At 39.6% G+C, this 26,113-nt stretch overlaps 1 long non-coding RNA gene across 1 annotated transcript; it reads left to right on the top strand.

Annotated features, from left to right (window-relative positions):
• The first annotated feature begins 7,989 nt into the window (after positions 1 to 7,989).
• On the top strand, positions 7,990 to 17,561 carry LOC148686568 (uncharacterized). The gene is made up of 3 exons (XR_015948652.1): positions 7,990 to 8,261; positions 10,274 to 10,311; positions 17,187 to 17,561. It is a non-coding gene; the product is annotated as an uncharacterized LOC148686568 (long non-coding RNA).
• Positions 17,562 to 26,113: the final 8,552 nt, after the last annotated feature.

The raw sequence follows: 26,113 nt of genomic DNA, 5'->3' as shown, positions 1-26,113 counted from the left end.
GTTCTTTTCAAGGGAAGAGAAAGTATATAGTTTTTATTTCAGGAGACAGGCATAGTCTCCTATCCCTGCTTTGCTGCTGCATTGCACCTTTGAATAAATGTACTTTTTAAAAATCTGGAATGCAGCTTGGAATGAGCAACTGCCCAGATTCTTGGAAATACCCAGTGTGTGTTTAATTTTGCAGTTTCAGTTTTGAAGTGCAACAACAGCCCTAGGAGTTATGAAAATAAGTCGGAGCCTCGAGTGATGAAAAGTGCCACTTGTCGGCTTATGGAGCATTTAGTTGGACGTGCTTATGCCATACAGATTCCCAGCCCTGGCAAAGAGTTTAGCACTCATATTTCATTTTGCAGCTTGAATAGGAGTGTATTTTCACAGAAGGAAGAGAGAGAGAGAGAGTGAGAGAGAAAGGGAAAAAACCAGACTCAAATCCTTTCTATTCCTGCCAGGAAAGCAGAGGTGACATTTAACACTCATACAGTATGTAGTATTTCCCCCCAGAATTCTTTGTTAATAGACAAGTAAGTGTTAAGCTCCTAATATCTCTACCATGCCAAAATAGATCAAGTTTATCATTTTACAAAACAAAGTAGTTCATTTCAATTTCATCCAAACTAACATTTTATTAATAAAAGGTTCATTTTTAAAAAAAACAACATGTGATAAAGTGACTAAGTGTCTTCAGCAGCGGCAACACCTATGTTTCTGCGTTAAATGCCTAGAAAGTTGCTTTCTAACTTTCTATATAGATGAACGAGTTGATTGGAAGCACTGCCAAAGGCACACACCCTTCAACTTCAACTTTAAGACTGTAGGATACATACTTGTTTCCTTCCCAATTTAGTTCACTTTAGAGTTTGGGGACAGTTATGAAATAATCACCAGTGCAAGGGGATACATGCAATAGACTTCTGATTGAATGTGAGTATTTTGGATTTTTTTAATTAGGATGTGAGTTGCACAGCTATAATTAAAAGTTTGTCAGTGGTTCAATTTTTAAGTGCACTCTTCAAGGGTCTACATTAACTTGGCCATACAATTGTGACTTTGTTTGTGTGTCAGAGAGGGGGGTGGGAGTGGAATGAATTAATAATGGTGGTGGCCCTGCACTCAACCACCATGCATTCATCTGAAACAAACTCCATACATGTTGCATGGAGGCAGGTTCTGTACGTGTGTTCAATGTATATACAGTATGGTGATTGGGAACAGTGCCAGCAATTTCTCCTCTCTCTGTGCATTTAATTCTACATTGTGTGAACTATTCTAGGTTGTGTTTATGATGTTGTGAATACATTCACTGCCTGCATATTCAGTGGAATTCAGCCCAGTGCCAGACATTCCAAATGGGAGTGGGGCATTTGGGGAAAAATACTGGATTGGCCGAATATAAGCCACACTTCTTTTTCTAAATTCTGACTGTGAAAAGTTAAAGTGCAGCTTATATTTGGAGCCAAGCGCCGGCGTCGGCTTGGGGAGTGGGGCGCTGTGTGCTGGCCACCCCAGTGCAGCATGGTAGTGGCAGGAGGCAGGCATGCAGCGCGCTCGGTGCCAAGTGCTGTCACCGGCTTGGGGAGCAGGGCAATGCACGCTGGCCACCCCCCGTTCAGGGTGGTAGTGCCAGGAGGTGAGCCACACCTGTAAATAAGCCTTGAATTTTAAAGGTGTGGCTTATTTGTGGGTTCAGCTTATAGTTGGGCCAATATGGTATCCAAATAGGGATGGGGCATTTTTGGTCAATTCCTTTAATTCCCTATGCTTTGGTAGGCTGTCACTTGGTACCTAACCAGTGGAACTCCCTACCAACAGAGGTTCAGCTGGAACCATTCCTCTGTCCCTTCAGACAATACAATTTTTCCGTATTAAGAGAAAGCTGCCTGCACTGCAATATACAGGTATGGGTAAAGAGAGAAGACTGATCCCCATGAAACATTTGGAATACTTGGACACAGAGGAGGCTGGTCTATCAGGGCAATTGGGACACTACTCCACCAGCCTTAGTCTGAGTTCAACCAGTTCCTCATTTGCCTGCTTTCCAACTTAACAAACTTTCAGACTGCTCCTTCTTAGTCTCTTGTAGAACAACAGGTGGGAAGAGGGAGACAACATAAGAATCAGTTGGCTCTGCCTGTTTTTGGCCTTAGCCCCATCAACAGTTGAGCTCCCTGCTGCCACCCTACCAGTCTCAATGGGAACCAGTCACTACTTGATGCCTTGGAGACCTCTTTAAATTTCACCCCCGCCTGATACAGGTGGTTGGTTGACCCTGAAGGTGAGGTCAACCCTTTTGGACAGTCTTTGGGAGTGGAATGCAGATAAGAACCATTGAAACATGTGTGATAGAATGATTTCTGGCTATTCTGCTTTTTAAATAGCAATTGGAACTGAAACAGACTTTTGAGTTTTGTTTTTAAGTTGCTGTGGGCCATGCTGATGATGTCACTGATATGCACCTGGAACAACCAATGGATAGTCAGTGCATGGTAGGGACTTAGTTATTTATTTATTTTCTGTTACAATTTATGATCTTGCTCACATAATTCCATTTTAATATTGAATTTGACCCATTGTCTTTGATTTATTCCAGTTTGCTCTCTTTTTTTAATGGTGTCATCTTTTGGTATATATTTTCTGAGATGCTTGGGGCATTGTTGACAATAGAAAATCAGCATATATGCTACACTAAACTGCACTGAGTTAAACACACACACACACACACACACACACAAACCTTCTTGCAACTACTAACATAAAATTTATGAGACAGATTTGTTCTCTGTGAAACAAGAATCTCACATAATCCTTATGATGAACATCTGAAGGCAGCCCTGTTTAGGGAGGCTTTTAATGTTTAATAGATTATTTTATTTCATTTTTCTGTTGGAAGCCGCCCAGAGTGGCTGGGGAAACCTAGCCAGATGGGCGGGGTATAAATAATAAATTATTATTATTATTATTATTATTATTATTATTATTATTATTATTATTATTCTTCCGGGTTCTGCATGGTCCTGAGGATTATGGGATGGATAGCACACAAGGATCCTGAACCTTTAAATCGCTTGGCATCATCAAATGGTGTCCATCCATGCTTCTTTAAATTGCTTTCTATATTGAAAAGACTGGTTAAAAATCAAATTATTTAAAGATATTTGGTCACTAGTATAAAATAAAATGTTCAGTTTAATAGCCCTATTACAATAGCATTAAGGCCATTAAAACACTCCAGAGTATGTTTTAGGACTCCATTAATACACAGAGACCAGTTAGCTGGATAGTTGGATTGCAGCTTTTTGCCTGCCAGTACACCCAAGGTGTGGATTAATTAAGCCATAAAATATGCCCAGTCATATCTAAATGGTACCAATGAACCCAGTATGAGGCTCTTATGCCTTATTTTAAGAGGTTAAAGTGTAATGAAGCGGTCTGAGTATATTGTGAATTCATTGAACGTTTTTAAAAGAAAAGAAAAAAAGAAAAAGTGAAGGAGGAGGAGAGAAAAGTTAGCACCAATTTCAGAAAGATATCGATTTTGCCCTTTATCTTAATGAAAACCTATTTTATTCAATGCATCAAGCTGCATTGTACTCAACTACAAAGCTGGAAGAGTTTGGGGATATCTGTTATATGTAATGGGGATGATGATGATGTGGGAATGTGAATTATGGCCTGAAACCCTGGAGAGATGCTGCCAGTCACTACAGATCATACTGTGCTAGATAGAAAAATGGTCTGGCATGGTATAAGGCATATATTCTTATGCTATTATGGCCAAATTCAGCCATAGTGGCTGAGTGTTGAGTTAGGACATAAAAGATCTACTGTCAAGTTTTTGTTGAGTGGGAATTCTAGATGGCTTAGGGTAGGGCTGAGTAAATTTCTTTTATTGTAGGTGGTAATATGTCAAGGGCTGGATGTGGGTCATATGTGGGCCTGCAGCTGATGTTGCATGGTGTCAGATGCAGAAGTAGGCAGTGTTCCCCCTTTTCTCTCTTTCCTCTTATTGCTGTCTCTTTTACTCTTACTCTTTTTTTCCTCCCATCCTTTCTCACTCTTTCCCTCTCAGTGTGCTGCAAGAGAAGGAACAGATGTTTCTTACTATAGAAGCCAACTCCTAGGGCCGAGGGGTCTTTGCCCTCCCCAATAAGAGGGCTGGGGTCCCCAAAGTGGATGGGCATTGTCATTCAAATGGGTGTGCCATGTCACACAATCAATTAGGTGGAGTGGGGCTTACCTGCCCCCCAAATATTTTATTCAAGTTGGCACCCCTGGTTCTTATCATAGGTCTGAACTGATCACTTGTAGAGAGCCTTCACCCCCTTAAGCCTTATCTATATACATTTACTATACATTTCAATCATATACTATACATTTCAATCAGTATCACACCATTTTAAATAGTTATCCTGGGGGCAGTGGTTTGCCATGGGTGCTGAGAGTTGTTAAAGGTAAAGGTAAAGTTACCCCTGAGCATTAGGTCCAGTTGTGACTGACTCTGGGGTTGCGGCGCTCATCTCAGATTATTGGCCGAGGGAGCCGGTGTACAGCTTACAGGTCATGTGGCCAGCATGACTAAGCCGCTTCTAGCGAACCAGAGCAGTGCACGGAAACACCATTTACCTTCCCGCCGGTATCTACTTGCACTTTGACATGCTTTTGAACTGCTAGGTTGGCAGGAGCAGGGACCTAGCAACAGGAGCTCAGCCCGTCACAGGGATTCGAACCACCGACCTTCTGATTGGCAAGCCGTAGGCTCAGTGGTTTAACCCACAGCGCCACCCGTGTTGTTAGGATAGACTTTTCCCTTTCCCGAGCTTCAGTTCCCAGAGTGGTTTGGCAATCAATCTCTTTTCAGAGGAAACTCTTTTCTAACCCTAGCAGACAATACAGTTAAGGCTTCAATTCTAAGGACAGCAGGGTCACAGGGAACCAAACACAATTGAACTGCTGCATCCAGTTTCCTGCAGGCTCCGACCAGCAGGTAGAAAGTAAAAAAGGGGGGCAGCACTCTTGCAATCCATTAGGGAGAGGAGAGTATTTTGAGGTGGCCCCATGCAATTCACACTTTCTGAAACAATACATGAACATTCTCTTAAATCTGCAATTCTCTGAATTTTGCAATGCAGTTCTACAGCCAATGTATGCAAAAATGGATTTACTAGGATAAAGTGTTCATTACAAAGGATTAATTTAGTGAAAATGAATTACATACAAAATGTGTTGCTTTTTAAAAATATGTTCATTAGGCAAAAATTATATGCAAATATGTACATGAGAAATTCATACAGTATTACCGATAAATGTTGATGAACTTTCAGGAGGACTGTTCTTTTTCTGAAAAAAAATTGCAAACTTACATGGAAGTGTGGAGAAATGGAGAGAAACCAAAGCTGTCAGTGTCTCCCATCTCTATAGTGCTTCCTCTCCCCCCCCCTTCCTGTTCACTAGGAATAGCGGAAGAGGAATTTATTCTTATTTGAAAACTGGGAAAGCTATGTATAAGGGCAAAATCAATAATTAAACAGCAACAATTTCATTTGAAAGAAATTACCTTCTGCTTGCATATTAACTGTAATTATTGTATTATTGCTTATTTTGTTAGTTGCTTTTTCTTACAAAGGTAACTCAAATTGATTTACATTAAAAAATAAATTAAACCTAATCATGAAGCTTAGAACTCATCTCAAAAGCACATAGCAAAACTCCAGACCAAAAAAGGTGTTTACTGTGGGTTTTTTTTAAAAAAATCTGGGGACAGGAATTAAACTGTAAGAAAGTGTGTTTATTCCTCACTATTTCTTTTAACTTGTTAAACTGATCCTGGCAACAAACTTAAATCTAAGTTTTAAAAGATAAAGAAACGGCATATCACAGCTGTCTTGGCATTTCATTCTGTTTTATTTATGAATCCTTTTTGCCTCAGAAGTTTAATGGACTTTTCACTGTGATTTTTATTCCTGTGTGATTTATAATACATCAAACGTGTTAAATCAATCAGCGTTGGCTTAAAAACCAGTCCAGGTTGATATTGCCTCCATTAAAACAAATCCTTATGGTTGTTAGAACCCACACATGCTTGGGCATAAAAAGAGAAGTCATTAAGGCACCGGACAGAGGTTTCATATGATTTAAAGATCTCATTTTGCAGGTAAGTAATACCCAATTAGTTAAGAAGAGAGATGGTCTAAATATTGGAAATTGAATAAAGTGATCCAGTTCTTCAGTGGATGCACCAACAAATTAAAGCTGATGGTGAGAAGCACACTTGAGATGTATTCTTAACTTTTCTATTTTAATTTCATTGCTGGGCATTTATCCAAACCAGCTTATGCATTCAAATTAAGAGATGTCCATAAAGATCTCCTAATACAGGATCGTGTGTGTGTGTGTGTGTGTGTGTGTGTGTGTGTGTGTGTGTTAAAGTCCATCTGAAAGGACAGGTGAACTTTACAAACCGTTGCTCAAATTAAGAATTGCCAGTGCCTGATCCCAATAGTCACAAACACACCATACATTTAAAGTACTCTTATACTGCTTTAAGAGCTGTGGGTTCCTCCAAAGGATACTGGGGACTGCAGCTTGTTAAGGGTCCTGAGTACTGTAGCACTGTGAGGGGTCTTCTAAGAACTTTCAGCACCCATAACAAACCTCGGTTTCAAGGATTCTTTGAGGGAAGCGATGAGTGTTAAAACAGTGCGTAATATTTATGGCGTGGACATGACCTTGATACCAAAGCAATCAGTCCAGCCTGGGGAAGAATCCATACCTACCATACCATTTGTGAGCTGCATCCTCTGTGGTGTCTTGGTTTCTTGCCCTCTTGCAATGGAACAATATGAATCCTCCTCAGGCAATTCCCCTACCCAACCAATTCTTCTGCAATACAGTCATACCTCAGTTTAAGTACGCTTCGGTTTGAGTACTTTCAGTTTAACTACTCCGCGGACCCATCTGGAACGGATTAATCCACTTTCCATTGCTTTCAATGGGAAAGTTCACTTCAGGTTAAGTACGCTTCAGGTTAAGTACAGACTTCTGGAACCAATTGTGTATTTAAACCGAGGTTCCACTGTATATTGAATGGGCTCCAGAAGTCTGCAACATCAACCTTTCCATTTATTTTAATGTTCTGGTTCAGCCAGCCCAGTGTGCATTTCTAGTCTCATAGGCATATTTCACCTAAAGATACCCTAGAGCAGGCATGGCCAAACTTGGCCCTCCAGCTGTTTTGGGACTACAACTCCCATCATCCCTAGCTAACAGGACCAGTGTTCAGGGATGATGGGAATTGTAGTCACAAAACAGCAACAGCTCTAGGTCTGCCCTAGAGGATACATTGTGTTTTTTTGAAACCAAAATTATGTCTATGTAACATGACCTATAATTTTTTTTTATGGTGGCAGTGAAGCTGGCTGAACTACCCTAAAGTCTCTCATAAATAAATAAATAATCTGATGGTAGCATGATCAGAGCATGCAAAATGACTTAGGAAAGGGTAGTTAGGAGTAGGGGGCTAGTAGGTGAGAAGGTAGGTTCTGAGAAAGCAGGGCATCATGGGAAGCAGGGGGGGTTAAGACCTGCAAGAAAGAACACTCCAAGGAATAGGAATAGGAAGCAGAGAAGACTAGAGAGAAGAGTCAACTTGGAAAAGGAAATGGCCCAAGGGAATGGGGAGAAGAGATGACCAGAAGTAAGGGTCAACCTGGCATGGAGAGTGGTCCAGAGCAATGAGGAGGAGAAGGGTCGAAGGGAAATTGAGGGGGGGTGAACTCAGGGAAGAGGTGGACATTGCTGAGAGCTGCAGAGCCTCCTTTCTCTTAATAATTTGAGATAGTTAGCCAAGCCTTTGTGTATAGACCTCTCTCTCTCTCTCTCTCCTTCGTCTTTTAGACTCCAAGTAGCCCTCTAGGGGTGGATTGCAATACTTTTAAATATGCTGATATTTCTTTGCCAAGTGTCTGCTCTTTTATTTTGGGGGAGACAATGAGTTTCCAGCAGAAACTGTAGCAGTTTCTTTATGGAAAGCTGTGATTTTTATTGCCATGTCCCCACATTCCTATTAGGCTGAAATACCTGTAAACCAGGGAGAAGCCATCTCCCCCAATTACCTGAAGAGCCTGCAAACAATACCACCTTTCTCGCGCCAGTTAATAGGAGCATTCCACGACATCCAGCCTAGGTATATATTATGTGAGATTAGAGTTTGATCACCACCTTTTGTTACTGCCTTCCCCACAAGCACAATTTGGATGTTTGGAGCGGTGAGTATCAGATTGATTTGGCAGTTCTCTTTTTATCACTGTTTTGTATTATCATTATATTCAGGTTGATATTCCCTCATTTTCTTACTTGGCTTTATTGAATGCCCCAGAGAGGCTTTATTTGGTTTTTCTTAACATCTCAGAAGGATGTATATGTGTGTGTTTAAAAGAGAAAGAGATTCATACATAGGGATTGCCAGATCAATCAATTTCTGGTCCGTGTCACTTTTGCATGTGTTCACTCATAAATATATTCAATCCTATTTCTGCATTAATCAGCTGTTGTTGTTGTTTTTAAAAATGAAAAGTTGCATTTAAATGCATTTTCTTTAACACACACAATTTCAAAATAGGTCTTTTAAAGTAAATGTTGGTTCATATTTTGAACAGAGAACTCCATTGCAACATCCAGATCAAGTCAATTTGTATCAGGGTTTGCAAGGATGAAATTCTTCAAACTTTTTTTCTAATTCATGCATGTGTATTAATGAAAGCTCATCTCTTGGTTTTATTATTCAACATATCATGGACCAGGATTTTGAGAAGTCTTCTTCAGGAAGAAACACAGTATTTCTATAACCAAGTGTGAATAAAAATAAAGCAAACAAAAGTTCAGCCTGTATAGAATTTCAATTAAGGGTGAATATCCATTTGTTTATTTATTATTGTTTATTATTTCTAAGATTTCATAACTGCTGATCATGATAAGATCCCAAAGTGGATTGCAATATTATAATCAGACAATTACAGTAGGACCCCAACTTACGAGCTCCTTGACATCCGACGTTTTCGAGTTACGAGCAGAAAAATTCCGACATCCAAACAGAAAACCCATTCGTGGCTAGTTTCCCCGGCTTACGAGTTTTTAGATGTGGTTTCCTCGACTTCCGAATTTTTCTGTTTCCAATGTATTCCTATGGGAAACCGCTTTTCCTATGGAAAACTCGACTTACGAAGTTTTCGACCTACGAGTGTGCATTCGGAATGGATTAAATTCGTAAGTCGAGGTCCCACTGTATAAAAATAAGTAATACAGTTACAAACAAAAACAGAACAGTATAGAGGTGCTCCCCACAAAAAAATTCCTTAATCATCAAATGTCCAGGTAAAGAGAAAGAGAATAGGCTTAATTAAATCCACAGGCCCCACACCAGGACTTCCAAATTTAGCCAAATGATACCTTATAAATAACTGTAGCTACAAGGAACAATCATAAAAAAAATGCAGAGCTCAGCTCTACTCTGGTCACTTGTCCACTATGAGCACTGAGCTTTGATTGTTTTTTCTCTGTAAAACTATCCAGTCTAAAGTAGGGTTGTCATAAGTCCAGATTTCTCTGAACATGTATGGGATTCCAATGACAGAATAAATGTCTGGGGGGAATTTCGGGATATCAGCCAAAAGTCTGGGGTTGTGGGTTTTTGTTTTTTTTTAAAAAAAAACTTTCCCAAAAGAAGCTCAACAACTATCCTTTAAAAAAGCTCAACAACTCAACAACTTTTTGTGTCCGGATGTTACTTCTTGAAATATGGCAACCCTAGCTAGTTGTATAGCAGAAGCAGGTGGTAAATATTTTCCCTAGACCTAGACTATTCCATTTCAGACTACATGGTGGTTGTGTGTTGGCATATCTATTTGGTTGACTCTCCCTTCCTCCAATCTTCCACACTCACCATGGACATATCAGAGAATATGCCTACAAAGCAGAAGAATCAGAAGAATCTTTGATCCCAAGTGAAATGATAACACATATGTCTTAAAGTGCAGGGCCCTAGTGTGGACTTCTGGAACCATTTGGTTGTTCTCTGTATAGACCATGGATTCTGATCCAGCAGGGCTATTATGCTGTTCTTATGGATACATGTCATAAATATTCCAAGCAATCAATCAAAGTGTATTCCCCCTTCAAATATAAATCTTGGTGTATAACATACGTGCCTAATATACAAATGTTATTGTGTGTGGTGCATAATTTTAATTATTTTTATTAATATTATTTTTAATTCTAACAGACAATATTTAAGCTGGATGCTGGAAGAGACAGACAAAAGTAAGTCTCTCTCCCCCTCCCCCCGCCCCCATCATGCTATTATTCTGCTCTATTAGAATATTTGGATCAGTTGTTTATCTTAACATTATTTCTGGAAACAATGTTCCTACCTCATGAAAAGCCCAGAATGTCTTTGTGGGGATGCAAAGAAAATTTATTGAGGATTGGCAACCTAAATGTTGCTCTTTGTTGTCCTTTTTTCTTTTTTTTTTTTGGTCACAGTAGAACTCCCCCACCCCACCCCCAGAATATAAATGAATAGCACAGCCTAAGTCCTATATCCATTTGGCTCCTGTATAAAGGGTTTCATTTAGTGGGCTGAAATCAAATGTTGAGCTGATTGGAACATTTATTACAATAATAGTTCATAATTAAGGAGCCACTCGTATTTATAAAAAGAAACATTCAGTAATTTGAATGCACAACTCATTTTCCCCCCTTTATGAATATGGAACTAATGTTTTAGAGGATGCTTACCTTTCAATTTTTTTCTCCCTCCCAAGCCATACAAAATTCAAATAAAAGCCAATGACCAAATTTTTAAAAATGCTGCAGTAGGCCCAGATGTGGGTAATGTTCATACTACTCAGTGTAGGGCGGGGGGGGGGAGTGTGTTGGCACGTCAACTGCAAGCAGAAGCTGGGATATTAGATGGCCCTTTTCACATGATTAGACAAATTCATTGGATGGATTGGTCTGTCATCAGCTGTTAATCACGATAGCAAAGAATGATATGCCTCTCAGTATTTGATGCTGAGCTCTGTGAAACCCTATTCAAGCATTCATATTCTGGATTAAATTAATATGCAAGAGGGGAGAGTAGAAATTAGGGCACTAGATCTCCCCCACCCCCATATGAACATCTCTTCCCACAAGTTGGAGGGCAGCCATCTGGAGTGGGGTGCCTGTGTGAGTTGGAGTTCTACATCATAGAGAGAGCCTCTGTGAGTGCAAAAGGCTCCTTGCTGTTTGCAGTTGGACACCTTTGTTGTCCATGAACATCAGCTAGCGTAGGGACTACAGCAGTAAATGAGACTCTTAATCTCAGGGTTGTAGGTTCAAGCCCCACATTTGGCAAAATATTACTGCATTGCAGGGGGTTGGACTAGATGATCCTCGTGGTCCCTTCCAACTCTACAAATCTATGATTCTATAAACCAGTGGGAGTGACCTTTCCCCCTGCTGGACAACTTCAACATTGCTGAGGATCTTCACAGCCATTTGATGGGTTTTCTGCCTGTTTTTAGCAATCAGTATGGGCTGTGCTTGAGGCTGTGTGATTTTTATTGGTTCTTCTTTTTCTAAAATGGTTTTACAGTTTGAATTCCAAAGAATGCAATATAAGTCACAACAATAAAAAAGTACAATATAAGAAGTAATAGAGGCAATAAATATGCAATTAAATATCAATGTGAGCATCTAAAGTGCTGAGCCAGTCATTCATAGATGCTGCTTCTGCCATCCTTCAGAAACATGCCATGGACCACAGCTGGTCTGCGGACCACAGTTTGCCAGTCCCTGAGCTAGTGAATTCTACATCAAGGGCTGAGTGAGTAAAATGAGCATTAAATACCTCTATAGAGAGCTGTTAAGTCCAGTGCTATTTTTCTAGAAAAGCGGGTGCCAGAACTCACCATGAACACCTTGTTCTCTTTGAATGGCAATGGAACCCACCTGAGAGGTGCCAGAACTGAGTTCCTGTGAGTTCTCCCTGAAAAAAAGCCCAGGTTAAGGGCTTCAGGAAACCTCCAGGAAGGGTCCAGGAAAAAACCAACTTAGACTGAGAGAGCCAAAGCCTGAAAAAGTATGGTTGGGGAAGAAGACTCATACCACCAACATAGAAAAAGTCCCTGCCTATTGTGTTAACCCTCCAAATCCCCTGACATGACAGTGATCATAACAAGACCTCTGACATAATTCCCCAGCACGTCTTCGTGGGAGCAAGTGTTCCATAAGATAACATGGTCCACAAAACATCAGGGCTTTTAAGGCTAAAGCCAGCCAGCACTTTGAATCCAGCCCCAAAGCAAATAAAAAAAGTCAGTGCAGTTCCTCAGTCAAACAATGTGCACACAAAATGCATATACTGGGGTGAAGTGTGCATAAAAATTCTATATTGGTGAACATTAACATGTGGATTTTAGGAGAATTTTGCACTAAATGCTGATGAATTTTCACCAGGGCCTTTTTTAATAATAAAAAATTGCAAACTGATGTGAAAATGAGGAGAACTGACCACTACTTCTGCAATCCTTGGGAGTTTCATCTATGTGAGTGGTGCCATTTTGGTGGCATGAGCAATGGCCCTCTGTGCCTGAAGATGAGAAATAAGTGAAACAATTTCTCAAAAGGAAGGAAAGCAGTTACCCCTGTAAAAATATCCATCACTTTCATATGCATTATATAAATATGCAGAAAATGTTATCCATTTGTTATTTATCTTGAAAGGGGGGTGTTTTGTGACGACCACAAACTCTTTAAAAAATCAAAACAGAAAGCAAAAGGCAGAACCATAAATCCCTTCTGGACAACCCATGCAAAAAGGGGAAAGTATTCATTGTTCTTTTGGCTCACAGCTTTTGAAATTGATTTTTTTACTTGATTTTTAATTCCAAGTAATAAAACATACCCATACAAGGAAAACAGAGCTTAGTAGATGTATAGAAAAGGGAGAAAAATATAGCAGCTGATGTAGTTTTAGACATTCGAAGAAAGACAATCAAATGAAAGTAGCTCTCCATAAGGTTCCAAGAGTCGATGGAGGGTGAAAACCATGCTTAATTGTCTTAACAAAATCAATAGAAGGATACCATGTCCTATAGAAGGTATGAGCCTCCCCTCCCCACACACACCCAAGATAGATATTCCTTTTGTAAAATGGTTCATCTGTCTATAAACACGATGTCCCATACATGTGAAAGCCAGGCTTTAAAAATATTTGTGTTTTCCAGTTTTTGCAATCACTAATCTAGCTGCAGATACTTTAAAAAGAGAGAGAGAGAGGTCATGTAAAGTCCCCGTGACAAGTGATTTGTCTTTTTCAAAGTCCATTTCATTAGTCAGAGTAATTAAAAAAAACTGTAGCATGCCACCCCAACCTCTAAGTGGTTTGAGATTCCAGGGGTCCGAGGCGCTTACCAGTGTTCATGTTTCTTTTTTGGAAATGAGGCACAGCGGAGACTGTAGTGTCTTTATGATATACAGTTTATTTACACATACATACAACCTGAGCCTATGATGGAGGGGCTCACAGCAATAACACCCACAAGGATCTTGCTTCTCCCACAGCCGCAGCCTTGGATTCAAGCAGAGATCTGGCATGGCTCTCTTTCTCTGCTTGCTACTTTGCTTCTGGCCCACTTCACTGCAACTCAACTCTAAACTCAGGATTTGTCTTTCTAACTATTTCTGATTTGCCATATCACACAGAACTCAATTTCCTTTGTTCTCTTAATGGTCCATCACCCAGACAATCACCACCAGGAAGCTAGCCTGACTTATATTTTAACACTTGCTGGATCCAGGGGTTAGAAGGATCCTACTTTCCACTAAACTACAGCCTACTTTCCCCAAAACTCATAACAGTACATTGTTTTGTCTAGCAATGGGAAAAGAGAGAGTAAAACCCTGATTCAAAAAAAAAAAATGCTGAATTTGAATAAATCACTCCTTTGCCTATGTTTGCTGAACATTAAATTAATTTCTCCACTGTGTATTACCAGGCAACAAAATATATCCTTAGGAAATGCAGCAATATTCTCATATTAACACTGCCACGTTAAACAAACCATTTACTAAGAATGCTGGTCTAAATAAAAAACTCCCGGCTTGCTAATTCAATCAATCATTTTTAAATACAGTCTCTTGATTCATAAGTGGCTGTTGATATGCTAAGGCCGAGTGAAGGTTTACCTGCAAAGAATTCTCAGATTCCTACCGGTATATACTTTACAGGCCATATTCAAAAGTGCTTCATGCATTCATTGAATGCATGATAGGGAAGCAAAGTCACACCACTTGGCAGAATGAGGCAGGCATATGAAGTAGCAGGTGCTGGGTGGCAGGGTGCTGGGATGAGGCACTGAACGACAAAGTTTTGCTGTCCTACCGGTATGTATGATCCCTTTGTTCCTCCTAAACTGCCCAGTTACCCTAAGGCAGATACCACCCCATTGCCAGTGTTAAAGATTCAACTGGCACTGTAATGGGCTACTGTACTCTAAAATGGGAGGACATTATCTTCAATTTTGCCTTAGGCAACAAAATGTCTCTGATTGACCAAGCTCTCAATGCATACCTCCCAGCAGCTCTACTGGGAGCCACTGCTCAGTAATAGAGCATGTGCTTTGCATGCTGAAGGTCCCAGGTTAAATCCACGGCATCTCCAGGTAAGACTGGTAGAGGTTCCAGCTTCAAATCCTGGAGAGACACTGCCAAGTGCTGTAGACAATATTGAGCAAGATGGACTAGTTGTCTGACTTAATAAAAGGCAGCTTTGTATGGTCCTACATGGAAGTTCCAAGCAGTGAATTTAAACATGAACAGCTGTGTGTGCATAGATTATCTGCATGATCAGGAGGGCTGCATGATTCCCAGGGGTTCCTAACCAGTTGCAGGATGGAAACTGTGTACATAAAGCTATACATGCACAGGCCTTCCATGGAATGCATAGAGTCAAGCAGGGATGTTGACAGTGTAAATGGGGCCAGGAGCTGTGGTGCTTCTCCACAGCCAGCTTCATGACAAGTCATATTCAAGGTACAAGGGCATGGTTTACTGTGAGCAGCAGCAGTAGCAGTAGCAGCAGCAACAACAACAACAACAACATCAACTGTTATGCTTGTAATGGGCCAGGGGACTAGACAATCTTACTGTCATAGCTGCTCACAGTTAATCTATTATTAAAGGCAATAAGGTGCAGTGGATAGAGGATCACCTCCTATGTACACAGGATTGAACTTCCAAATGTAATAAATTGCAAATATAATAAAATCCATACATATAAGCAAGACTGCACAGTAGAATGTAAGAGCTTAAGTCTAAGAAAGAAAAGTACATTTTGACAGCCATTGAAATTTTACAGCTGCACTGAAACTGCACTGCCCCCCCTTCATTTCAATGAAATACAGACATTTCCTAAATGATTTGGAGCATAATTTGCTGTATTTTGCCAAAGCTGCTATGTAGTCACATTGACGATGTTGAGTAAAAATAGATTGACATCTACTAATGGGAATGAACTAAGAGGCTTAGAGTAAAATGAGGGCAATCAGAGTCTAATACGGTAAACAACATGCTGATGTCCTTAGATGATGATACACAGAGATGAATAAAACAGGCTGGTTCAGAATAGATACTTTTCATTTGAACACCAAAGACATTAAAGCAACAGCTAAAAATCCCAGAGAGATAATTTGATCGGTCACATTACAAATTCCATCCAACTTTGCTGCCTGATCTTTATTTACTATGTTTACTAAAGAAAAAAAAACTCAGCTGATTTCAGTGGGACTTTATTTTATCAAAGTTTTTATACCATTTTTATTTTATTCTTTCTTTAAATTTATTTATTTATAAATCAACAATCTACCATAATTTTCCTATCTTACAGCAGATATATATCCGTGTGAGTATGTGTGCCCTGCTGTATTTCCTATTTTTCATGCTGCTTTTTGCAGTATGTCCAAGGAAGCAAACTTTGCTTACCCTTCTATACAATTGTGCTCCACTGGCAATGCCGAATGCTTTATCTACCCTAACCATTTTTGGTAAACAGGCAACAGGGTATTACTGCATTTCCTAAATGTATATACTTTACATACTTTGTTTTGATTTAAATTTCTAGCTATCACTTTTTTTCAGTTCTTCCCAAACAAGCAAACTATATTTTTTGAAGATGTTCATTAAAGAAATAGGTCTGTATTAGGTAGCAGATAGAGTTTGGAGTTGGAAGGTGTCGTGGAGAAGAGAAACTCTGCCACAGCTTAATGGTGAGGTCAACTTTCAAGCTCTCTCAATCATCCAGATTCAATCTTATGCAGAAAATCCCTCCATTTCATAACTGCTTTAATTCCCCACCCCACCCCGCATATATGTGCAACAAACACACACACACACACTCCTTACAGAGCAGATTTTGGTGCTTGAGATCAAGTGAAAAAAAAATATTAGGTCCTTAATGTATATATGCATAACTTCCATATGCACTAATGAAATTCAGGTGTGTGCATCAAGGTGTGAATAGATTCTATTGTCTTTTTACGATGCAATTTATAATGAAGAACAGGATGAAGCAATAAAACTCTTGAACTCTGAACTGTAAAGTGGTTTATTAATTACCCTTAACTTTTCTGCCAGGTAAGCTATTTAATGGGTGCTCTCCTATTCCATCCCCACACAGCTACTAGAATGTCATGAAATAGGCACCACGGTGTGTTACGTTGAGCTTAATGCAGTAATTTATTTGAGGTCCCAATTTGGGTAATGGAGAAACTTTAGCCCAGACTGCAGAATTCAGTTCCTTCTTTTTTGCTCTGTTGCACTTGTGATCCTCCTATTTATTGGTTGGGGGGGGGGGAGGCAATTTCAGATTTTTTATCTTTCAGTGGATTACAGCTTGGAATTCCAGTCCTTTGTCTCTTTATAATAATGCCTCCCTTCCCTTTTGTGAACTACATTCAGAGCAAATCAGCTCTGGATTTGCTCAAATCTTCACATTTAGGCTGCTTCTTGCATTTACTGGGACTAGTTTTGGATTACCGATACAGGGCAAAAGTTCAAACCCAATCCACAGGCCAGCTCTGCTCAGACAAGAGAACCAATTTGGAACTATTATGAGAAAATATCTTTCATTAAGCTTTCATCATTTTTTGCAGAACACTGAAAAGCCATCTTGCCTAGCTAAAATGTCAACATCTAAAAGTGGCATCATCCTTTATTGTGCTGCAGAGGAAAAGCAAAGATCAAATGGAAATCAAAAGGCATCATCAGTTCCCCTTTGGACAGGCTACAAAAGCAAAAGAAGTCACCATTAAGTCAGATCATCTGTACTGAGGCCCCATATGCATTATACGTTTAAAGTTGTATCATACCACTTAAAACAGCCATGGCTTACCCCCACAAAAACTTGCAAATTGAAATTTGATAAGGGTGCTTAGAGTTGTTATGAGACACTTATTTCCCTCACAGAACTGCAATTATCAAAGAGTCATTACTTCCATCAGCCATGAAAACTGTAGTTTTATTACGGGTGCTGAGAGTTGTTAGGAAACTCTTGCTGCTCTCATAGAACTACAGTTCTCAGAGTTGGCTAACAACCATTTCATCTTTCCTGGAAACTACAGATATTGTAGCTCAGTGAGGGGAATAAGGGTCTCCCAAACAACTCTCAGCATCTTAACAAACTACAGTTCCCAGGATCCTTAGCAGGAAGTAATGACTGTTTAGAGGGGTAGGATACTGCATTAAATGCATAGTGCAGCTGGGGCCCAGGTAAGCGGTGGCAATGTCACTATCAGGACCATTCTGGTTGTGTAACATTTTATTTTCTTGTCACTGCTGGAATAAGAGACAGTATTTGTACTATTGGCTCCCTTTCAAAGATCATAAAAGATGTGGGGTGTGTGGGTGTGGGTGCACGCACGCGCGCACACGCGCGCGCGCACACACACACACATGCAGTTATCTGCATTTATAAAGGGAAAGAATTCAGTCTGCAATGAATTTTTAGAGCTTGGTCATAAACCCCCTGAAAATGGGGATAATGTGAAAAGCTAACGGATTCTTAAGTACATTAGCATGCTTTAAATATAAGATGACTTCAGCTCCATAACGTCTACTTTTTATGCATGGAATGCCCCTCTAGGCATAATTGATGTGTTAGATATTCATGGCTGAATGAGACAAAGAGTAGGCCAATTTCCTACACATATACACACATTTCCTCCACACACAGAGACAGACAGACAGACAGACAGCCCTATAGACAATTTATATGGCCCATTAATGTAGATCTTTCAAGTAAATCTTTTGCGGCTCTCAGGCTGCATATTTGCAGGGAAATGAACATAGCCAACAGAATGCCCAGTATGCTTTATTTACTGTCAGTTGTTGACAGCTACCTTGCTGTTTGGTCATTTCAGAACAAAGGGTGCTTCCAGGTGTTCTTCATTCACTCGATTTTTTTCACACTGTCTTAAATTGAATCTGCATTTTCTCTTACCACAGCAAAATGTGTTAAGCAATAATAATCTGATCAACATCTGCCATCACCACCACTACTGTAGCAAGGGGTGATCTGTATTGCCACAACCCGTTGCTTTGAGTTGCTTGTCCTATGAGCACAGCTGTCTTGTTTCTGGCAACCCCCCCAAAAAAAAACAACAACAACAACCCTGCCTATTTCTGTATGTTGAAGTCACACAGGAATTTTTAAAACCTAGTTCAGAAAAGCTATCTTCTCAGAATCTCAACACCTTAGAGGCTTGGAGGCTATAACTGCAATACAAACATGCACTGGAATAATAATGGTGGTGGTGGTGGTGATACAGAGGTCTAGGCGGTAGAAGTTGTCCCATTAAAGCTATTCATTCATTCATTCATTTTGTATACCGTCATTCATTCATAGACCAACCAACCTTAGTTAGTCCCCTCCTGCTTTACTTCTCCTTACTTACACTACCTGCCAGTTTCCTCAACCACAGTGTCAGTGTTGTCTTTTTAGAACTCAGATGGGAGGAGGATGGGGATGGGTACAAAACTAGACTTACTTGGCTCAGCATCTCATTGTCTGTTGCTCCAGCTACTTTTAGCCTTCTTGCCTGTTGCAATGGGGCTCAGCCCCTACTAGTTCTAGGTAAAGGTAAAGGTAATGGTAATGGTAATGGTAAAAGATCCCTGGTCCTTTAAAGTTGAATCAGAGGTGACTAGGTGCTGCACTCATCTCTGCTTTCAGGCTGAGGGAGCCAGCCACAGGCATCTTTCCTGGTCATGTGACCAGCATGACTAAACTGATTCTGGTGCAATGGAACACCGTGACAAGTGCCAGAGCGCATGGAAACGCCCTTTTCCTCCATACTGTAGCGGTACCGATTTATCTACTTGCACTGGTATGTTTCGAATTGCTAGGTTGGCAGAAGCTGGGACAGAGCAACGGGAGCTCGCCCAATCATAGGGATTCGAACTGCAAGCCTTCCAATTGGCAAGCCCAAGAGGCTGGGTGGTTTAGACCACAGTGCCACCCACTGAGTTCTAGAGCTCTTTATCAGAACATTGGAAGCTCTGAGTTGTTGTCTTCCCACCACCACCACTATGCACACACACACACACACACACACACACACACACACACACAAAAAAAAAACAACACAAGAGAAACATGATAACTAGAGTCTGGAAACATTTTCTTTGTGAGGAAATAAAGGTGAAATGCATGCTCAGAATGGGGAAATGTAGTGAAGGGCAGGAGAGTAGTGGTGGAGGAGAGGTCACAGAAAACACTCCACCCAGGATTGCTAACTGGTGTGACTGGGGAATAGCCAGATGCCTATGAAAAAGCTAAGTCTAAAAAATAAATCATGCGAATCATACACAGGAATTAGATCTGAATGCACATTTTGTGACATAAAGACCTCATCTGGAAGCACCCTAATTAATGTGTGGCTATGAACAAACCAGTACTTCCCCCTTTTATATTATCCAAGGTATCATGAAAGTTAAATAACATTAAAATATACTAATATATTAGTTCATGGTTCCGGCAGTGACTCATATATTAGCTCAACTATCAGGTGGCCCTGATTAAGGTGACCTAACTTCAAAGAAGAAATTCAGAAGTGTGCTGCAGGTTCTTTCATTTGTTCCTTTGCAGTTTCATTCTTAATTCCGCATTAGGTAAGCAATGGCACAAAGTGATGCACTTAAAAAACAACAAAAAAAAAACAAAAAAAACAACCTAAATGCACTCTTATTGTATGAGAGGAATGGTTTAAAACAATTTTTTCCTGTCTTAGTCCCTCTTTTGCCCACAATACCATCCTTCATTTGTCTCTGTAGATAAAGATGCACCTAACCTAATTCTCACACAGGGTGGCTGTTGTTGTTGTTGTTGTTGTTGTTGTTGTTGTTGTTGTTGTTGTTACCTGCTCTTCACCATAAGGTCGCAAGGCAGGTGTTGACAGTATAAAATGCAATATTGTTTAATACAAGTTTTTTAATACTGCCTGCATGTATGTATAAATGTTTCTATTGACTGTAAATATGACTACACATTTTTTGAAATAAATTTGGATTAAAATTCAAGGCACCCCAAGGTACACAATATCACACAGTCTGAAGCAGGGGCCAGTCCTTATGTTTTTTAGATATCCAGAACAAACATGTACAAACATGTAACATGAGGCTTCTTCCATATAATGACCCCATTCCATACATACAATCTCATGAAAGATATGTTTCCATTTTAATTCTGATATTGTGTAACCACTTTGGCTTTTAAACTGATGCAGCACACATTTAGTGAACAAAGGATCCTGAAAAGAAGTCCAACACACTTGAGAATTGTTTTGTCTCGGGAAAATTGAACAAGCAAGCTAACAACAAATTTAGCTGTTCCAGCAGAGAAGGCAAATGCACACAATTCATTTCCTGGTGACCTGGCTCCTCATTGATAATTTTAGCAGGCACAACCAGTAAGTGTTTGGGGCAAAAGGTGCACAGAGAAGCAGCTAAATAGGACATATGCTCCATCTGCTTTGAGGTTACAGACTCATGACCAGCTTAATATGTTTCCTTGAGCAAAACGGATCACTCACATCTGTGCATAATTATATTTTGCTCTGCTCTTTTGCAACAGTAACTATAATTATTATCTGAAAAGACCATCTCAAATTCTAAGACATTTGTATGTGTGTGTGTGTGTGTGCGCGCGCACACACACACACACACATAGTGTATAATTTATTGCATTTCCCCCAAGATTTAAGAATTTTATCCAAGGTTAGAATGTATGTATGTACAGTATGTATGTATTGGGAAAGAGTTTTACAATTCATAGAAAACAATACAGTGGTACCTTGAGTTACAAATGCCTCAAGTTAACCTGGAAGAGTTACCTTGAGTTGAGAACTTTGCCCCAGGATCAGAACGGAAATTGTGTGCCAGTAGCACAGTGGCAGCAAGAGGCCCCATTAGCGAAATCACACCTCTAGTTAAAACAGTTTCAGGTTAAGAATGGACCTCCGGAACGAAGTAAATTTGTAACTAGAGGTACCATTGTAATTTGCATGGTATGATGGTGGGAGTCAGGGAGTGTTTATGAGAGGAGTGGAGTAGATCTGGGATGTGGATATTGTAAATAATATAAAGCGTCTTTCCACAGACTTTTGGCACAAACTGCTAACAACCCACCTCCATCTCACAACCCTGGGAAACAAAATTGTGCAACCTGATCTGGCAATTAGCTCCATAGGAGAGCTTCTGCTCCATCCACAGGACACCTGTCCATTCATTTAAGTTGGGGGGTCAACTCTATGAGCCCATTTCTCTGCATGTGAAAGAATTTATTATCAAGCTTCCCTACTGAGTTGAGCTACACAGAATCTGGTTTCTGATTGGTGATGCAGGCTGTTTTTAAATCAAGATTGCTGTTGTTGTTCTCAGGATCCTCAATGATTTATGTGAATGAATCTGAAGTGAAATATGTGTGGTTTGTTAGCTCCACAGTAATACCTTGGACAGACAAGTCTCTAATTTTCTGAATAATATATGGTAATTCTATGTCACAATTGGGATTCCTGAACATATTCCCATTATATTTATAAATCAGGGATACAAAATATGTCATTACTCGGGGTGGAATTACATATTCTGGTGGGAATGCCAGAAAAAAATGGGAATGCCAGAAAAAAATGGTATCAAGTCCATCCACTTTCAAGTGAAATGTCACTTTCAGCAATCCCCCTGGATCTCCTGTAACATTTTGTCTTCAGTATTATTTCTCTGAGCTATGCTCTCCTGTTTAGTAGTCTGTTAATTTATCTGTTTTGCAATCTTAGCTTCTGCTGTTTTGGCTGCTGGTGTTGTTTTAAGAAACAGTACTGCCTGCAAGTGTGCTTATTTACCACCTGCTCAACCTGCACATTTGAAAAAAAAAGAGAGTTGCAAAACGCATTGTAATTTCCAGAACAATCTTGTCATAGGAAAACTGACCCTGTGCTGTCTATTACATTCTGTACACTGTGAAAGGGGAAGCATGAAAGAAAAATGTTGAAGTTTTGTTGTCTTTCACAGCAAGAAAAACAAAAGTCCCTCAAAATAATATGAATGTAAAAGCAGTCACACCAATTTCTCATTTCCTTTTCCTTATCTTTTTAGTCTTGTCCATTGTATCAGAAAATTCTGTGGGCAATTGTAAAGGCAATGCAAAATGTTGGCTAGCACAATCATTGGGAAAGCTCACAGATTTGTGAAAGAAAGAAAGAAAGAAAGAAAGAAAGAAAGAAAGAAAGAAAGAAATGCAACATGCACATTTACAGTTAGGGTGCAAGGAGGAGTTAGCACAACAGCAGCAAAATCCAAAATAAAACTCATCATACGGTTTGCATATCTCAGTCCCTAACTGGCAATTAACTCCGATTTCATGAGATTTCCCAACCATGCATGCCTAAGGGGGTATGTTTGCTGGTTAGATTTGCTAATAAACAACGTCAAGGTGAGTAGGCACGTTTGCCCATTTGTATGAAGAATGATTTGGCAACGGCTGACTTCTTCCTCTTCTGGGACCATTAAGAATTACATATTATTAGCATTATCATCCCCTAAGAATATTTGCAGAGACTTTTGGCTCTTTAGACAATTTTAGCTGTGGACAACGAAAGGGTGCCATTCCAAGACCTGTGAAGAGAGTTATTAGCAAGGCTGAAAAGCCTGCAGTTTGATATAAAAACAGAATTGTGGAAACTGTAGTTGGTTAAGGGTGCTGGAATTTGTGAGGGAGACCCTTATTCTTCTCAGACTACAATTCTCAGAGGGGGTTCCTCTTCCTGGGGAATTTTGAAATTAAAAAAACATGGATCCAGCATTTTAAAGCATGTAGAATATAGATCTGAGGTATGCATTCTTATGGTTCTTAATTATTTTTAAAATAGAATTTCCTCAAATCACCATCAAATCACAAGTCACCTATGTGTCCACACATGTGTTCTGTGGGGTTTTTTGGTATTTTTATTGTCATCATGTTATAAAAGAAAAAACAACAACAATAAATATTCATGAAGATCAGTGCCTTGAATCAATCCTTTTTGTGATGATGGCAACCATCAGATCTGTGTTGTTGTTTTTTCTTCACTGTTGGATTTACTCTGATGGTGAGCTTACAACAGCATCATCTATGTATAATAAAAAGTAAACTGAATGGTGTTTAGTTTCAGAGGGAGAGAAGCCTTCGAAAGCAAATCTACAGGAGAATCAGCCAAGTATGAACCAAGTAATATCAAATAAATATCCTTGCCTGACTCCAAAGGGTGGGGGAAGGGAAAACACTCCTGAAAGATGATCACCATCGCTATTACACACCTGGACTGATGTGTTTTCTATAAACCTTGAATCAAGAACAACCATCTCTTCGTTGTCTGATTCAACATGTTGCAAAATCTCTCACGGGAAACAAGACCAAAGGCTGATTTCAAATCGATAGAGGCTGTAAACAGAATGCATTTGTTTGGTTTTGTATATTTCTCTGCTAAATGTTTCAGGCAGAATGGCCCAATTTAACACAGATTCTTAAATTAAGCTTTACGTCTATTACCAGACACATAGCAAACTATCTAATTCTTTCTCGTATCTGCTAGGATTCTTAGTTCTTAACTTGTCATAATTTTTTTTTAAATGTTTCCACTGAGATTATGACTTTGTATTTGATACCATGCATTTTGTTTATGGATTCGTTCACCACAAGATACAATGGATTGACTTTCATGGTGGCTTTTCTTGCAAATTCAAATGGATCCACTTTCGTAGTACTGGATCCAATTTTTATCCAGTTTTTTTTTAAAAAAAAGCTGTTTTTGGCTTTAGTATGATTGGTTCTACAAATCTGGTGTCTCTGGGCTAACAGAAATGGCACTAACACAGGGACACCTAGACCTCCATGCAACATAGATTTAAAGCACCAACATACAATTTTCAACCATTACAGGTTTTCCCCAAAGAATCCTGGGAACTGTCGTTTGTTAAGGGTGCTGGGAATTATACCTCTGGTCTAATTACCCTTTGCAAACTATAGTTCCAGATGGTTTTTAAAAGACCCTTATTCTCCTTACAGAGTTTAAATTCCTCAAGTTCCCTGGGAAAAGGGGTTGATTGTTAAACTACTCTGAGAACTGTAACTGACAGGCTAGTTTCCATAATATGTTGAGGGTTGGAAGTCATGACTGTTTAAAGTGCAATAATAGAGTGAGGAATTAGCAAGATCATGCATAAATATTGCTTCCATGATCAAAATGAACTACCAAAATGGAGCAACTGTCCTTCCAAGGATACAACCAAAAGCTGAGAATGCTTAAGAGCGTCTGTTCAAAATTAAATGAAAGCTGTAAATCTGGGACGGGAAAGAGTTGATTAGCTTGCCTGGGCTCCTTATAGCTTATACACTCCAGTTTGGGGTTGGTAAGGGAGTAGTGAGGATATATATATATACTGCAAAAATAATAATATTGCTGTTCCTCCCTCTGGTGTGCCATATTTCAAAATTTATTTTAAAAAATGAAAAGAAGAAAGACATTAACTACTATCAGTGATTTTGCTAAACTGCAAGTTGTCATAAGCACCCAAAAATCAGGAATGCAACATATCAAATGATCAATCAATTGAATAAAAGTTAGCAGACTGATTAGAGATGAAAGTTGACAGGCCTATTAATAGGCCGGTTAACTCACAAACACAATATAAGTGTAAAATAAGATTGTGTATGACGATCTAATTAATTTCCCTGAATTATTCTTAATGAAGACCCTTGAACTCTTTAATAAAGCCTCTATCTATATCTATCTATCTATCTATCTATCTATCTATCATCTATCTATCTATCTATCTATCATCTATCTATCTATGGAGATGAAGGCAGAGACAAAGGAAATTCTGTACAGAATTCTCACTCAGTTGCTAGTTTGCTAAACAGAACAAACTTACATTTTCATTTTGTTTTCATTCAGTGTGTGTTGTTTGTGTAAGGATTTCACAGAATCCCGAGGGTCATCTAGTCAAACCCGCTGCAAGGCAAAAAATCTCAACTAAAGCATCCACAACAGATTTGTTGAGATGCACATGTACATACATAGTATGAGACATAACAACAAATATCCACACTTTCTTCTCCCACCCCAACAGACAATCAGAAGAGTCACTTGGACACCTAATTTGAGTGCTCTAATTATCTGGGACAGCACTTGCTGCTAGTCTCTGTTGAGATCTACTTTCCTCAGCCAAGAGCATATATTATCCCACAGCAAAGAGAGAGGGCTGTCCATTGATGGATGGACTTCTGTTTTTTTTTTTTGGTGGTTCTTTAAATCTACAGCTTCAGCAACACTATCCAAATCAAGGCGCGCTGTTTTCTCAATAGTGACAGGCTGCCCTCATTTTGAACCTGAGCAAGGGCAAGTAGTGTGAAAGATATTAAATGACAGAGGCCTTCATAAACAACAACAAAATGAGAAATATTGTTAGCTAGCCTTGAATTGCCAACCCCTCCCCACCTCAAAAAGTCCCATACTTCTTCACTAGGACAACAAGCTTCAAACACTTT

The sequence above is a fragment of the Zootoca vivipara genome, chromosome Z2 (assembly GCF_965207765.1).
Source record: "Zootoca vivipara chromosome Z2, rZooViv2.hap1.1, whole genome shotgun sequence".
Taxonomy (NCBI): domain Eukaryota; kingdom Metazoa; phylum Chordata; class Lepidosauria; order Squamata; family Lacertidae; genus Zootoca; species Zootoca vivipara.
Note: the sequence above shows the minus strand (reverse complement) of the source record. Positions and strands in the feature narration are given on the sequence as shown.